The 13,318-nt window shown below is 54.1% G+C and overlaps 2 long non-coding RNA genes across 2 annotated transcripts in view; one reads left to right on the top strand and one right to left on the bottom strand.

Moving 5' to 3' along the window:
- Positions 1–821, bottom strand: part of LOC123480886 (uncharacterized) — a 44,733-nt gene extending 43,912 nt beyond the window's left edge. The window contains exon 1 of the long non-coding RNA XR_008426962.1: positions 571–821. This is a non-coding gene — a long non-coding RNA (uncharacterized lncRNA). The remainder of the gene's footprint in view (positions 1–570) is intronic.
- A 9,870-nt stretch (positions 822–10,691) lies between these two features.
- Positions 10,692–11,745, top strand: LOC128780793 (uncharacterized). The gene is made up of 3 exons (XR_008426792.2): positions 10,692–10,823; positions 11,335–11,518; positions 11,637–11,745. It is a non-coding gene; the product is annotated as an uncharacterized lncRNA (long non-coding RNA).
- Positions 11,746–13,318: the final 1,573 nt, after the last annotated feature.

Raw genomic sequence — 13,318 nt, 5'->3', positions numbered from 1 at the left:
CCAAGAGCAGGGACCTCTGGCATTCCAAGGCCACGGAGAACAAAGCTGACCCTGAGTCTGGCCAAGAGCCCTGTGCCTGGGTTTTTCCTTGGCGCCTCCCCAAGAACAGCTGCCGGGAAGGCAGCCCACTCAGGTGCCCAGCATTGGCTGGGCGGGTCCCTGAGTCCTGCCGCTGGGGCTGGAGGCAGGGGCCTGGCGAGTGGGGGGGGGGGGGGGTCGCGTTCATGCAGAGTGAGCTGCTCCGCTCTCCTGGTGCAGGGAAGTGTTCTAGCCACCAGGGTCTGACCTCATCCTGGCCACTCCCTGGGTTCCAGAACCTTCTTCCTGAAGGGAGGGGCGTGGGTGCTGCGGAGGGAGGAATTAGACTGGGAGAGCAGAATGCCCAACGCTTAAGGCCTGGGTCACCAGTGCTCATTAGGACTTTGAGTCAACCACCCACCAGCTAAGAACCTTGGACATGGTACCTCTTTTCCTCGGGCTCTGTTTTCCCATCTGCAAAACGGGTTGCAAAAGGACCTAGCTCATTATTTGTAACTTAAAAAAAAAAAAAAGAAAGGAACTATTACTGACCTGCGTTATCCCCTCTCCACAGGACCCTTCCTCTCCTGTCACCGTCCTCCCTGCTCCCCAGTGAGGCTCTTTCCTGCACAAGCCTGGGAACAGCAGTCTCCACCCTGCAGCCCAGGTGGCGGCCACCAAGGCACTGCAGGCGGGCAAGGAGCTCAACAGAGGTGTGCCCAGGACACCTCTCCAACCCGACGCCAACCGGACAAGTGCCACCAGTGGCTTTTTCCAAAGTGCTTTCCACAACCGGTAGCCCTTTCCTTTCACCTGCCAGGACCTGTATTTCTATTTCTGGGTTTTGAAGGGGTTCTGAGGAGAGGAGGGGAGGAGCACAGGATAATTAATGATTGATTCTCTGGCACCACCAGCAGGAGGCCCGGGGCAGCCTGTTTCCTGAGGTGTGGGGACGCGGTGGAAATCCCGTGTGGCTGTGGCACAACCGGGCAGGTCAGAGGGGAGAGGGTGCCCTGAGCCCTTCTGCAAACCCCTGCCGCCTGGAGGCTCTGCCCTTGTGGGGCCCCTTCTGCCTTCACCTGTGCTCCCTCTTTCTGGGTCCCCTCACAGACACCCCTGCCCCCATGCAGCCCCCACACCCACCCTGCACCTAGACTCACTCACTGGTCCTTTCCTGCCAACAGGAAATCACCTGTCTGTCACCTAGGGGCTCAGTCGGCTGCTTGAAAAACTCACAGTGCTCTGGGGAAAGGATTAAAGGAACCGACTTCTACTGCAAAAATTTGAGAGCAGTTTTAACTCTGCCCTTTTGGAAGTGCTGCCCCGCCTTTGTTGTCTAATAATAATTAACTTTGTGCAGAGCCGCAGCTTTCAAACGGCTTTCACATCCATAATTCCTTTCACCTCACAGCAAAGCTAGGAAGGGCCTGCCGTCCCCACTCCTACCTGCACCCACATCCTAAAGAAGAGGGAACTGAGGCTCAGAGGAAGGCAAGGGCCCATCCCAGGGAGCCGGGGCCCACCACTCACCTCCCAACGCAAAGCAGGAGTGGCCGTCTCCTTCCCAGAGAGTGCACTTGAGTCCCAGGAGGTGCTCACCAGTGGTGCGGGGGTGATCAGGTAACCCAGAAGGGTTCTTGGGGGCAGGAACCTTCCCCCAAGGCTTGCCTCTCCCGGGGCACCTGGGCCAAAGGGGAGAGGCCCACGGTCTACGCTGGAGTTCAGGGGCCAGGCAGCCCGAGCCAGGAGGCAGGATTCCAGCTGCACAGTTAAACACCGTCCGTAGTCAGTGTAAATTCCGAGCTGCTTGAAAAAGACCCCAAGCCACCTGCTTCCCAGCTCCATCAGCTAGATGACCAGCTCATCCAGGTCTGCCTGGGACAGTCGGTTTTAGCACCCAAACTCCCCCATCCAGGGAACAGACGCCCTCTGCCTCGCCCCTGGCGATCCCTCCCACCAGCTCAGTGGGTTTCAGCTGAGCCTCGGAAAAAAGACCATCTTCAGAAGGCTCAGCAGATCAATCTAAATTAGAAAACTCCGGACTACTCCCTGGACTTAGGCTGTTCATTGCCTGGGATGGATACGGAACTCTTTGAATGTCAAGCTGGAAAGAATATTCATTTCCACACAGAAACACTCAGATCTGCGGCCAGATCTGCCCAAAACTTAAAGGCAAGCCAGAGTGACCTTCTCTTCTCTATTTATTTTCATACTGAGAACTAAATAACTTCTTGGAAAAACACTGGGTTAAAAAAATTGTAACTAGGCTTAAACCACAGGTTGCTGGTCGACAGTCCCGGCACGAGAGGCTCACGGGCAGCAGGTGTGAGAAGGGCCCGAGAAGAAGGTGCTGATTCTAAAGAGCATGTTCTGAATTTCCCATCGATCCCAGAGTCTCCTACTCTCGATGCTAAATTATTTCAAAATTTTAAGTAACGTCAAAGGAAGGCTTGAGATTTTCATTCTTAACTGAGAATCATGGATTTTTTTTAAGTTTGAGGAAAAAAACATGATAAAAGGGGTGTGTGTGTGTGTGTGTATATATAGTTTTATACGTGTGTGTGTATACATATATAAAATCTCAACCTCGTCATTTTGCAGACAATGAGGCTGGCCCCAAGGAGGTGGGGTGCTGCTAATAACTATTTTCTTGGCCTTGGTTGAAGAGAACGAGGACATGGCAAAGACCCCGGGGCCTGCTCCCCACTGAGACCAGAATGCAGGGCTGGAGCCGGCAGTGGGCTCCCTGAGTTCCTCCCCCCTGTGGCGGCAGAAGGACTTCTCTGCTCAGCTGCCTCCTGTCACCTGCAGTCTGGGGAAGGGCTGCTCCCAAGGTGTGTGCAGGTAGGTTTTGCACACTAACTTTTCATATTAAAATGGCTTTTTAAAAATGAGCTTACAAATGGGACAGGAACAGAACGTTTTGATGACTTGCTGTTTTTTGTCCTTTGAGACCTTTTGCCAAAAATAGGGGGCGGGGAAGGGAAGGAGGAGGCTTGTCTTGTTCAGAGGAGAAGAGCCGAGCAAGACGGACGCCTGAGTTTCAGCGCTGCTGGTACCTCTCAGCCCCTCAGGAGGCGGCCCCTCTGAGGTCTGCAGAACTCCTGGGACAGGGGCTTGTCTGGAGGATTCACACTCCACACTGCCCTAGAGAGGCAGGGGGCCAGCTGCCACTTGGTGGTGGGACCGATGCCGTGCGAGGCCCGCCTCCATCTCAGCGTCCTTCGAGCTGCTCCCCAGGGTCCGACCAGAGTGGGCGCTGCACATCTGGAAACACAGAGCGACTTTTAAAACAACGAAGCACCTACTGTTTTGTTTAGAGACGTTTGCAAATGTGGAGGATACGTTTAGGGTCATATGTATTCTTTTTGTTTTTACAAAATGATTAATTCCTGCTAAATCGAGAAATGAGAAAGTCTGGGTGTGAGGAGCAAGTGGATTTGCCTGAGAGAGAGAACTTTTATTTAATTAAGAAAAATTGTGTGACTTCACACACACACACACACACACACACACACACGAATAACCCCAGTCTCCTCGGCCCCTTCACTGCCCTCTCACTCCAGTACCTCTGGCCTCCCTGTTCCAGAGCAGCAGCCTCTCCAGGGAGCACAGCCCCTCGGGCCCAGGGAGCACCACTGTTCTCTCAGCTGTAACCCTGAGTCCAGGAGCCTGGCCTGAGATTGAGGGAGCATCCAGGCCTTGCCCCCCTCTACAGTGTTGCCTGTACCCCACTTCTCTCCCTGAGACTTCTCAGGGAGACCCTTCTTATCCACACCCAGGCCCTCACCTCCCAAGGCTGCTGGCTTCTGCAGACAAGGGCAGAGGTCAGCCCAGTCCTGTCCCTTTCTAACACCCTTCCACTCCGAGGTGGAATCTAGGCTCTCACTGCCAGTCCTCCGAAGTCTTCTCCCAAGTTCAAAATCCTCGAGGAGCAAGAAAGAGGGCTGGTGCTGTGTGTGTGTCGGCAGAGAGCAGTCCTGTGAAACTGGCTGTGTGGCCATTGCCATTAACCTAGTAGGGTGAGTGTGGGCCCTGCCTGGCGGTAAGGAGGAATGGGCTCCGGGGCTCTTCAGGGTTCCACCCTGGAAGAAGCCCACACCAGTGGTGGGCAGGTGAGCAGCTTCTGCCTTAAGAAGCAAGCATAGAAACAGAAGTTCCCTCCTGTGTCTTTTTTCAAGGGGGGGGGGTGGGGATCAGGGGAGGGAGGTGGGGATGGCTGGGGAGGAGGGGAGTGGTGGGGGGAAAAGGCAGACAACTGTACTTGAACAACAATAAAAAAAAGAATTATAAGGAAATATTTCGTGTATAATGATCTCTAGGTTTTGCTTAGTAGTCATACTAATTAACTTGTCAAATTCACTGAAAGTGTAGGAAATGTGTGTATGTTCAGTACTTGACAAATAAATTATGTTAATCACACACAAAAAAGCTCCCTCCTGTGAGAGAAAAGGCTCCTTGCCTCTGAGGAGAAGGGGACAGGGTGTTGTAGAGCGCTGTGCCTGTCGCGTCTACTGGTCAGTGACCCCCCCCCCCCCCCCGGGGACACAGAGACACTCGTGGTCAGGCCCTGAAGTCTCCATCTCCCAATCCTGGAATACGCCGAGGCCTGTTGAACTAGGACTCAGCTGCCTCCCTCTCCTCTCCAATGGAAACCGAAGCTCCAGAGAATGTTTCTAACTCCTGAGTCCACTCAGCCATGTCCCCCTTGCAAAATCCTCCCCTTCCCGCACCCCCCTGCACCCAGCCAGCCAATCGGCGGGCTGCGAGCCTCTCCAGACCCTTGTCTCAGGGCCCTGGCGGGATAAAACCGGTGGCGATGCCTGGTGGATGGGAACAAACTTGGGACAGAGGAGAAACGCGGGCCCAGGGCACCCTCGCGGCGGACCCAGGCACTGAGGGCCTGAGGCTGCCGGCCAGGTATGCTGCGCAGGGCTGACTGGAAGCTGACCAGGGGAGAGGGTCGGTTCGAGAAGGGAGGGGGACCCAAGAAGCCTTTTCCCTCCCGAGTTAAACTGGGTGAGACTTGGGTGGCAGAGAAGTGAGCACCGGGCTTGGAGTTGGGACTTCGCTGGCAGATCCCCAATCTGGGCCCTCGGGATCCACACGGGCGTGCTAGGCCAGGCTGAGGCTGGCCAAGCTGCGCCTAAAACCCTCGGACTCCAACAAGGCTAAGACGGCCAGTGGGGAAGGGCCTGGGCGGAGGTCTAAGGCAGCAGACATGCCCCTTCCCCTGGGTCTGCTGGGCAGCGGCGCAGCGGATGCGGCAGAGACCTGCATGAGGGCTCCCCGAGCCCCTCGCCGGCCATGAGCGATCCTTCGCGGCATCATAACTCCATCGCATCCGGTAAGGACGCGCACGGCCGGACCCTGAACCCCGAACCCCCGGGCGACGTGTGTCCGTGCTGCGCTCGGGGCGGCGGGGTTGGGTCGTGCGCGCCGGCCTCGCGGGACCGCAGCCTGGGGACGCAGCTGGGTTGCCTTGGCCTGGCTTTCTGCTGCGACCGCGCTACAGCTGTCCCGCCCTGAGGTTCCCTCGGTCCCGCAGAACTGCCTCCGCGGGCGTTGTTTCCTGCGGACCACTCGCGGCGGCGAGGAGCTCGCGGTGGGGTCGCGCCCACCCCGGCTGGCCTGGCCCGTGAGTGTGGGCTGGGCCCTGCTGGACTTGCAGCTTTGCCTCGACCACTAAGCCCGTGTCCGCGTGCGCGCAGCTGTCGTGGATCCCCTGGCAGGACGTGAGCCCCGCGCACCTCTAAACTCAGCGGGAAAGTAGCCCGTGGTCCGGGCCTGGGGGGCAGGAGTGAGCTCGGGGGTTCGGACTCCTTCCGGTCGAGCACGGGCCAGGCGGGTCCGGCCTGCGAAGACTGAGCTGCCCGCGGTGCCGAACTTCTTCCCCGCAGGCGCCTGGGCCCAGGGCTTTCAAAAGCGCTCGGAGTCCCTGGCCGGGGCACCTGCTTTCTCGTTCTCCTGGCCAAGGCCGGGGCGGAGTTGAGGGGTGCAGGTCTTCGGGAAGGAGCTCTAGGATCAGGCCAATGGGCGCGCTGGGCACGGCCACTCCGTGCGCAACAAGTGTGGACGGCGGGCAGAGGCGCGGCCCGGCCGCAGTGATGAATGGAGCCGGGTCGGCCGCGGGAAAGCGATTTGTGGGGTCAGAGCTCTATCGATTTGAGCCAGTGAAATGAGAGGAAATCAATATTTCACTTGATCTTAGCCAAAAGGCCGAGAAGCGATGGAAATCAGTATTTCAGATGATTTCTTGGCGAATATGAAGCCCGCTCGGCAAACGGGACATTTGTTATAATAAGGAGGGTCGGATCCGCGCAGCCTCGGATCTCCCGGCCCAGGCTCCACGGCGTGGGGCGCGGGGAGCCCCGGGGCGCCGCACTGTTTCTTATTCGGGTTTGTTGCGTGGCGGAGACCGAGTCATCAGTAACCCCCCACTGCCGTCCCTCCGCGGGCGCAGGTCGGAGACCTCGCGGCCCTTCCCGGAGCCCGGGGACCGAGCGGGGCTGCCCCAGCTCCCCTTGCCCAGCCGAGCCCCGGCGCCACGGACCACTTTCTGAGGCCAGAACTGTTTTCGCCCCTTAGTCTTCAGCCAAATGCGGTACAATACCGGGCGTCGCCCGCCTCGGGAGCAGGACCGTCTCCGAGGCCGAGCGGTCGCCGGGTGCGGGATCCCACGCCAGGCTGGTCCAGCCGCTTCCACTCCGCTCCCCGCGTCACCCCCCCGTCGCCCCCCGACTTTCCCCTGACCTTCCCGGCGGTGGTAGCAGTGGGTGCTCTCGGACCCCGAATTTACCGCGCTGGACCAGATCCTTTGAGACGTAAGAGGACGTCGCAGTTCCTTGGGCTGGCTTGATTCGCTAATTATTTTCATTCTAGAAGCACTCATTAGAACAAGTGGGAATAAAACAGAGGGAAAAAAGGACACCGTTTATTTTTATTTTAAATCAGCAACAGGCTCAGATCATGCACGGATTCCCCGGAGTTCAGACGCAAACAGCCCTTGGTTTGGGGAGGGCGCAGTGACCCGGCGGCCGGAGGGCCCTAGAGTTTTCAGTCTAGGGGAGCCAGGGGGGCTTCCCGGCCCTCTCCCCTCCCCCACCAAAAACAGAAATACAGCTGAGCGGGAGGAAGAATGAGACTTCCTCCTTTAGTTTAATGTGATGCTAATGAAACAGAAGAGAATTGCCTAAAATGAAGCCCAGAGGGTTCAAGGCCGCCCCTGCTGAAGTTCTAAATCCTCTGTGCGTTCACCGCAGCGAGGACCCTGTCTTTCTGATCAGTTTCGTTGACGCTGTTGCCCTGTGTGTAGAGTTCAACTCATAACCTGGCTCCCCCCGGTTTTGTAAGCCTATTTCTCACTTAGGTGTTAGCGGCTTCTTTCCCCCAGCACTTCCATTTCTAAGGGGCTTCCCCTGGAGTCCCCCATCTAAGTTTCCTCTAGGGCAGGACTGGGCTCAAGCCGCCAGGCGGCTCACCGCAGCAGGGCGGGCGCGCCCTCCCCGGGGACCCGAGGCGTTCTAGAGGGTCCTGCGCGCCTCTGCGCTCTGGCGGCCAGCCTCCCCCGGCTCCTTCTTGGCGGAGGGCTGATCTGGCTGATCTTGCTAATTCACTCTCTCTCTCTCTCTCTCTCTCTCTCTCTCTCTCTCTCTCTCTCTCTCTCTCGCTCTCACACACACACACACACACACACACACTTACTCATTCACTCAGTCTACAGCTTTGTTCTGAAGGGATGTGGAGAGCGAATAGCGAATTGTTCTGGTGTGCGCTGGTTAGCAATGAGCTGAACATTTCGTAAAAACCTCTGGGAATTTTGTAGCATCGGGGACCAAAGATCCTCTAAAACAAAAACATTTTTTAAATATTCAAAGATGGATGGGAAATGATAAATGCCACATAAATATTAAGCGTAAACAATTGTGTGTCAGTGAGGAAGAGAGTTTAATAAAGCAAGCGGGTTGTCATTAAAAGTTACGTGGAACAACTTGCCTCAGCCCTGTCGCCGAGCTCCTGAAAATCGGTTATGCAAGTGATAAAACAAGACTTCAGATGCGGAGGAGCGTGCCTCTAACTCCCCAGATCCGAGGCGTGAAGCCCTGTGCGCGCCTCCGGGTTTGGGAAAGGGGAAAGGGGCTAAAGGCGTTTGAGGAGGGCCTGTTTTCTTCCCAGGTTTCTCGCTGGGGTTGAAAATTAGGTCTTCCTGGGATGTACACGGTCTGAAAGGGTATAAAGAGGTATTGGGGCTCCTCAATTCATCTTTGTTTCTAGATGCTCCTTCCTCCCACCCTCCTCAACGCAAGTTAATTAGGAGATAATTTAGCTACCTCGTGAATTATTTTCCAGATAAGTATCTTTTCAAGCTTTGTCACTTTAATTGCCCCACTGATTGATAAGAAGTAATTATTTCTAATTGACACTTTGACGTCTATTGGAAGCATTTATTTGGGGCATTTTCTGCCCTGGAGGGAAAGTTAATCTTACCAATCTATACCTGAAAGGACTCTTCTAATTCTGCTGAGGAGACAAGGGACATGAAGGAACACAGCACAAAAATCAACCAGTCTCATAGACTTTTAATTGTTAATAGATATTTGTGTGCAAAGGAGAGCATCTATTGCAATAGTATGTCAAAACTTTGCACCTAGGGCCTCACGTCTCCAACTGTAAGGGCACGTGTTTATGGGTTTATGTTTCACACGGATATTACAAAGGATGCTCTGCTTTGTAATTAATTTTTGTGAAAAGTAAAATCAATAGAACTCAGTATGCTTTGGATAAATGGCATTATTTTTGTAAGAGCCAATTGTAAGGAAGATTTACTAATAGTCATCCTTGTTCTGTAATTATTGATAGAGTTGAGTATAAAGGTGAAACTTTACTTACAGTGACATGTCTTTTCATACCTAGACCTCAGAGTAAACAGTTTAATCATTCACATCCCCCAGAATTTGTTTCTGTGAAAGAGAAAAAAAGTGAAAGAATTAACAAGAGAGAAAGAAAGAAAGAAAGAAAGAAAGACTGAAAGAAAGAAAGAAAGAAAGAAAGAAAGAAAGAAAGAAAGAAAGAAAGAAAGAAAGAAAGAAAGAAAGAAAGAAAGACTGAAAGCAGGCTGTGTGGGGGCAGGGGAAAAGTGGCTGGAGAATAAAAATGAGCAAACTTATTTCAGAAACAAAGGTAGCCAGGTGCATGGAGCCTTGGTCATTCAATATAAGGAAACTGAAGCTCTACTTCAGATCATATCCTTTAGAACACGATTCCCACCACCTCCCCTAAGCAACCCCTAACCACCACCGGAACCCCTCACTTTTCCAGGAATAAAGGAAGGCAGACCTTTGGGAACCAGTTGGTCTGGATCTCTGATGTCTGGAAGTCAAAGTCCTGACTCGTGTCCATGAAAAGGGAGCCGGAGCTTTGCATTGTGCTCTCGGGACCTACAAAGAGATTGTGTGTTTAATATTAAAGCCCCTGTGGGCTTCGTTCCTAGTTGTGCACCCACGATCTTTTCACGGACAGACTTGTGACTCACTGACATAGGAAGACATTTCCACACTAGCCCAGAGTGGAGATGCCCTCGTGCACATGTGCACGCCTGAACTGGGAGCAGCACAATCAGACAAGATGCCCTCCTGTCGGGTTAATTCAGCCAGTGCCTTTTTCAATCATTTATGTGTAAAATCTTGTCTGGTTTTAATGATGTTTCTCCCAGACTACGTGGAGCTGCAAGAATGAGGAAACATTTTAGATGAAAAAGAAATTTAAGACGCACAAACAACAGATAATATCACATACCAACCTCACTATTAGTGAAACTGAAAAATATATAAATAATGCAAAAAAAAATCAGCAAGGGAGAGTTTAGTAATGGAAAGTTCCCCTGCAACTAAATGGAACAGTAATTCAGTGGAGATATGCTTGAATGAATTAGCACTTATTAATTGGCTCTCATAAAAACAATGTGTGTGTATGTGGTTGCAGGTGTGTTTAAAGTATCTATTTTTCATAGGGAAACTTCCCCAAATATTCATATCAAATTATGTAGTGATCCCGTTCTATCTTGCAAAGTGTCCCAGTTGTCTCGCTGGCGAATGTCACCCACACACAAAGTGTAGGGGTAGGGAGAGGATCCCCATTAGAGGAGAAGAATAAAGCTGCTCCTCTTATCTTGGGACATTTCCTATGACATGTTGGCAGAGCCGGCTATGCTTAGAGGCATCCACACCAGGTCCCGAGTGGACTCTTAGGTGGCTCACCTGCTCTGGGGCACAACTACCTGAGGCAGAGGGGCTGTTCCGCGGCCGTGCTCCCCCCTCGCCCAGCCTGCACCAGCCTTCCCCCAGCTCAGGCAGCGACTGCAGTCTGTAGTCTCAGGAGCAGCCTGCTCTGCGTGACTGTGCGGGGATGTGTTTGCGCTCTCTCGCCACAGTTGGTCTGTCTTCCGTGCTAAGCACTTTAAAGCTGCCGTACTTACCAGTCCAAGAGGTGCGGAGCTTCCAGTTGTGCAGAGAAAGCTTTGAGCTCTGTGCTTCTGAGAACACAAGGAGCCAAAAGGTAAAAGGATTTCATTTGGGAAGAAAATGATGATTTTGAAAGGAGGGGGCAGGGGAACACACCCCCATTCAAGACTGCACTTTGCTTTTGTTTTAGGTGAGACTTGGGGAAAGGCTGAGTCTCTCAGCCCTCACTCCCTTCAGAGATAGAACTTGAGGATGTAAAACACCCTCTGAAGAGAGAAGGATGAGCCCACACTCAGCACTCTTGGGGAAGTGATTCTGGGTTCACGGGGAACTGCCTTAGCCCAGGTACTCTGCTGGGGATGCACAGTGACCAAGTCCAGCAGAGGGGCTGGGTTTCTCTTTGGGGGGAGGGGTTCAGAGAGGCCCAGTCCAAGGGTCTCCATTCCTGACCACTCTCCCAGGCCAACCCCAGCTGACCCAGCCCATGGGCAGAGACCCTGGGTGGAGGCTCTGGGTCAGGGCTGGCCAGAGGCACCCTCCCTTCTCTGTGAGTCTGTGGCCACGTCCTTTTTAGTAGGACTTTGAGAGGTCGTAATTATTTTCTTAGGTCCGGAGTTGGGGCCAACAAGCCTGTTCAGGTTTCTGAAAGCCCCTGCAGACCCCTCCCCCAGCCATGCGGGGACACGATGAGCAAATGTCTCTTACATGGAACACACCAGAGCGGCTTCGTGGGGCAGTTTCTGCTTTACATACACAACTCATATCACGGGGTCTGGGCTTCACAGGGACTGCGGGCCCCTCCCTAGGAGTCTCCTTCCTGAGAGATTTGTGGGTTCGGTTTCTGTACTGGTTCCAGTGCATCCTTCCATCATCACGAATGCCGCATGAGAAGCCCAGTATGGCGAAGGCTCAGCACAGCCAGCCCCCAGCTGCTCCAGCTCTGCCAAGGCCCCTTTCCTATCCAGAGGAAGAGCTGAGTGCGCCCTGGCCCCGGGGAGCCCTCAACAAATGGGAGTCTCCTTGTCACCTTTGAGGCCGAGGTAGGCATGGGACTCAGGACTCTCCCGGCAGGGATTGCTCTTGACACTTTTGCAGAAGGGAAGGGAACTGCTGCTCAGATGGCGGATGTGACTCCAAGTCCCCTTTCCATTGTCCCAGAGCCCAGCTCCTCACAGTTCCCTGTGGCACCAGACAGTCTGCACCTGCAACTCCACTGGGAACTCCAGCCAGAGCCCTGGGAGAGAGGGCACAAGGGCCTGCACGGCAGTGGCGGCAGGAGGGCCCTCGTCCCTCAGCCTGCATTCCTCGTCAGTGTCCCCAGCTCTTCAGCTCAGTTAGAACAGCCCCCTTTCCAGTGTAGTTCTCAGTCGTCCTATCTGCGAAGTGGGAGAAGTGGTTTCTACCTGGACGGGAATCCTGGAGGTACCCGTGAGGAGTAAGGAGATGATCCACCACCAGGGAAGGCAGAGAGAGGGGCTTTCTTTGGGTACATACCCCCAGGGCTGCTAAGTTCTCCCCACCCCCCAAAAAAGCAGCTATCCATGGGCACCTTAATAAATCACAGGCCAAAAAATAAACTTACTCCGGGGCACCTCCAATCCACACTTGGCCTCCTTGTTGGGTCCATGTCACAAACCAACGGTCCAGTGGGTGAGATGGAATCAGCCCCCAGTTACTGGGAAGACCTGTCCCTGAAGTCAGTGCGGTCGCCGGCCCCCAACCCCGGGCAGCGAGCGGTGGGTACTGGAGGTGCTGGATCTCCCTTCTCCAGGTTTAGACTCAGTCCCCCTGATGCTTCCTCAGGGTCCCTTCACTTGGGTTCAGACCCAGTCGTGTGCTCCTAGTGTAACATTGGCGGGAAAGAGATTTGATTTTAATAATTCACTTCTTTACTGTGCAGATTGGGCTGGTGGCATTTCTCTGATGAAACCCTTCAAGCAGATGGCTTGAGAAAAAAAAATTTTCTGTACTCTCTTCTCTTAACTCCTTTCTTTCTCCCATCTTCAGCCACAAAGCTCATCAGCTTTGTCTTCTGCACTGTTCTCCTAAGTGGCCTTGGAGTGACCTGAGTACTTAGTGCTGATTAGTCCCCTGGGACATATTGCCGCTGTCAGACCAGCACAGCGCGGAGGTCAGGGAGCTAGCTGCCTGCGCGACGCGTCTGGGAGAGAAACAGCTCAATCGGCTGTCATCACGGGAGCTGTGTGTTTGCACAAACCCAGGGCCCTCTGTGTGTTTTGACTCCTCAGCTTCTCCAGGAGGTCAGCAGAACCGTTATTCCAGGGTAAACTCGGGTGTGAGGTCCCAAGAGGGGGACTTTTGAAGTCACTGTGAAACAGGCCCAGTGGCAGCTTCCCCATCTCTGCAGGAGTAGAAGGGGTTGACCTGGGAAGCCTTGACCTTGACCTGACCTTGCTGCTTTCTCCCCTTGTGACCTGAGACAAGTCAACTGTCTTTCTGGCCTTGAATCTCGTCATCTGTGTAACATACCAGGATGGTTCACGGCTTCTAGGAAGTACTGACAGTTAGACCAGGATCCTCACCTGGCCCAGAGCAGCTACTACAGAAACTGCCCCCTCCATGCAGTGGTCACCAGGAGGACGGGCTCCAGGAGTCCTCCGGGGCAGATAGATGCCCAAACCTCACGTTTTCGTAATATTTCCTTTGAAACTTTGCACGAATAACTCGCAAACCCGGGCGGAAACTTTGTTTCAGTTAAGTTGCAGGCAGGCCCTCGGACGTCGCACACGGACGCAGAGAAGGGCTGAGTGAAAGGGCGCAGCGGGAGCAGGAGCGCTGCTTCAGAGCCTGCGGCCGGCCAGCAGCTGCCCCCGCGCCCG

Source organism: Desmodus rotundus, chromosome 5 (assembly GCF_022682495.2).
Source record: "Desmodus rotundus isolate HL8 chromosome 5, HLdesRot8A.1, whole genome shotgun sequence".
NCBI lineage: Eukaryota > Metazoa > Chordata > Mammalia > Chiroptera > Phyllostomidae > Desmodus > Desmodus rotundus.
The sequence above is the reverse complement of the archived record's forward strand: the minus strand, read 5'-3'. Positions and strand labels throughout refer to the sequence as shown.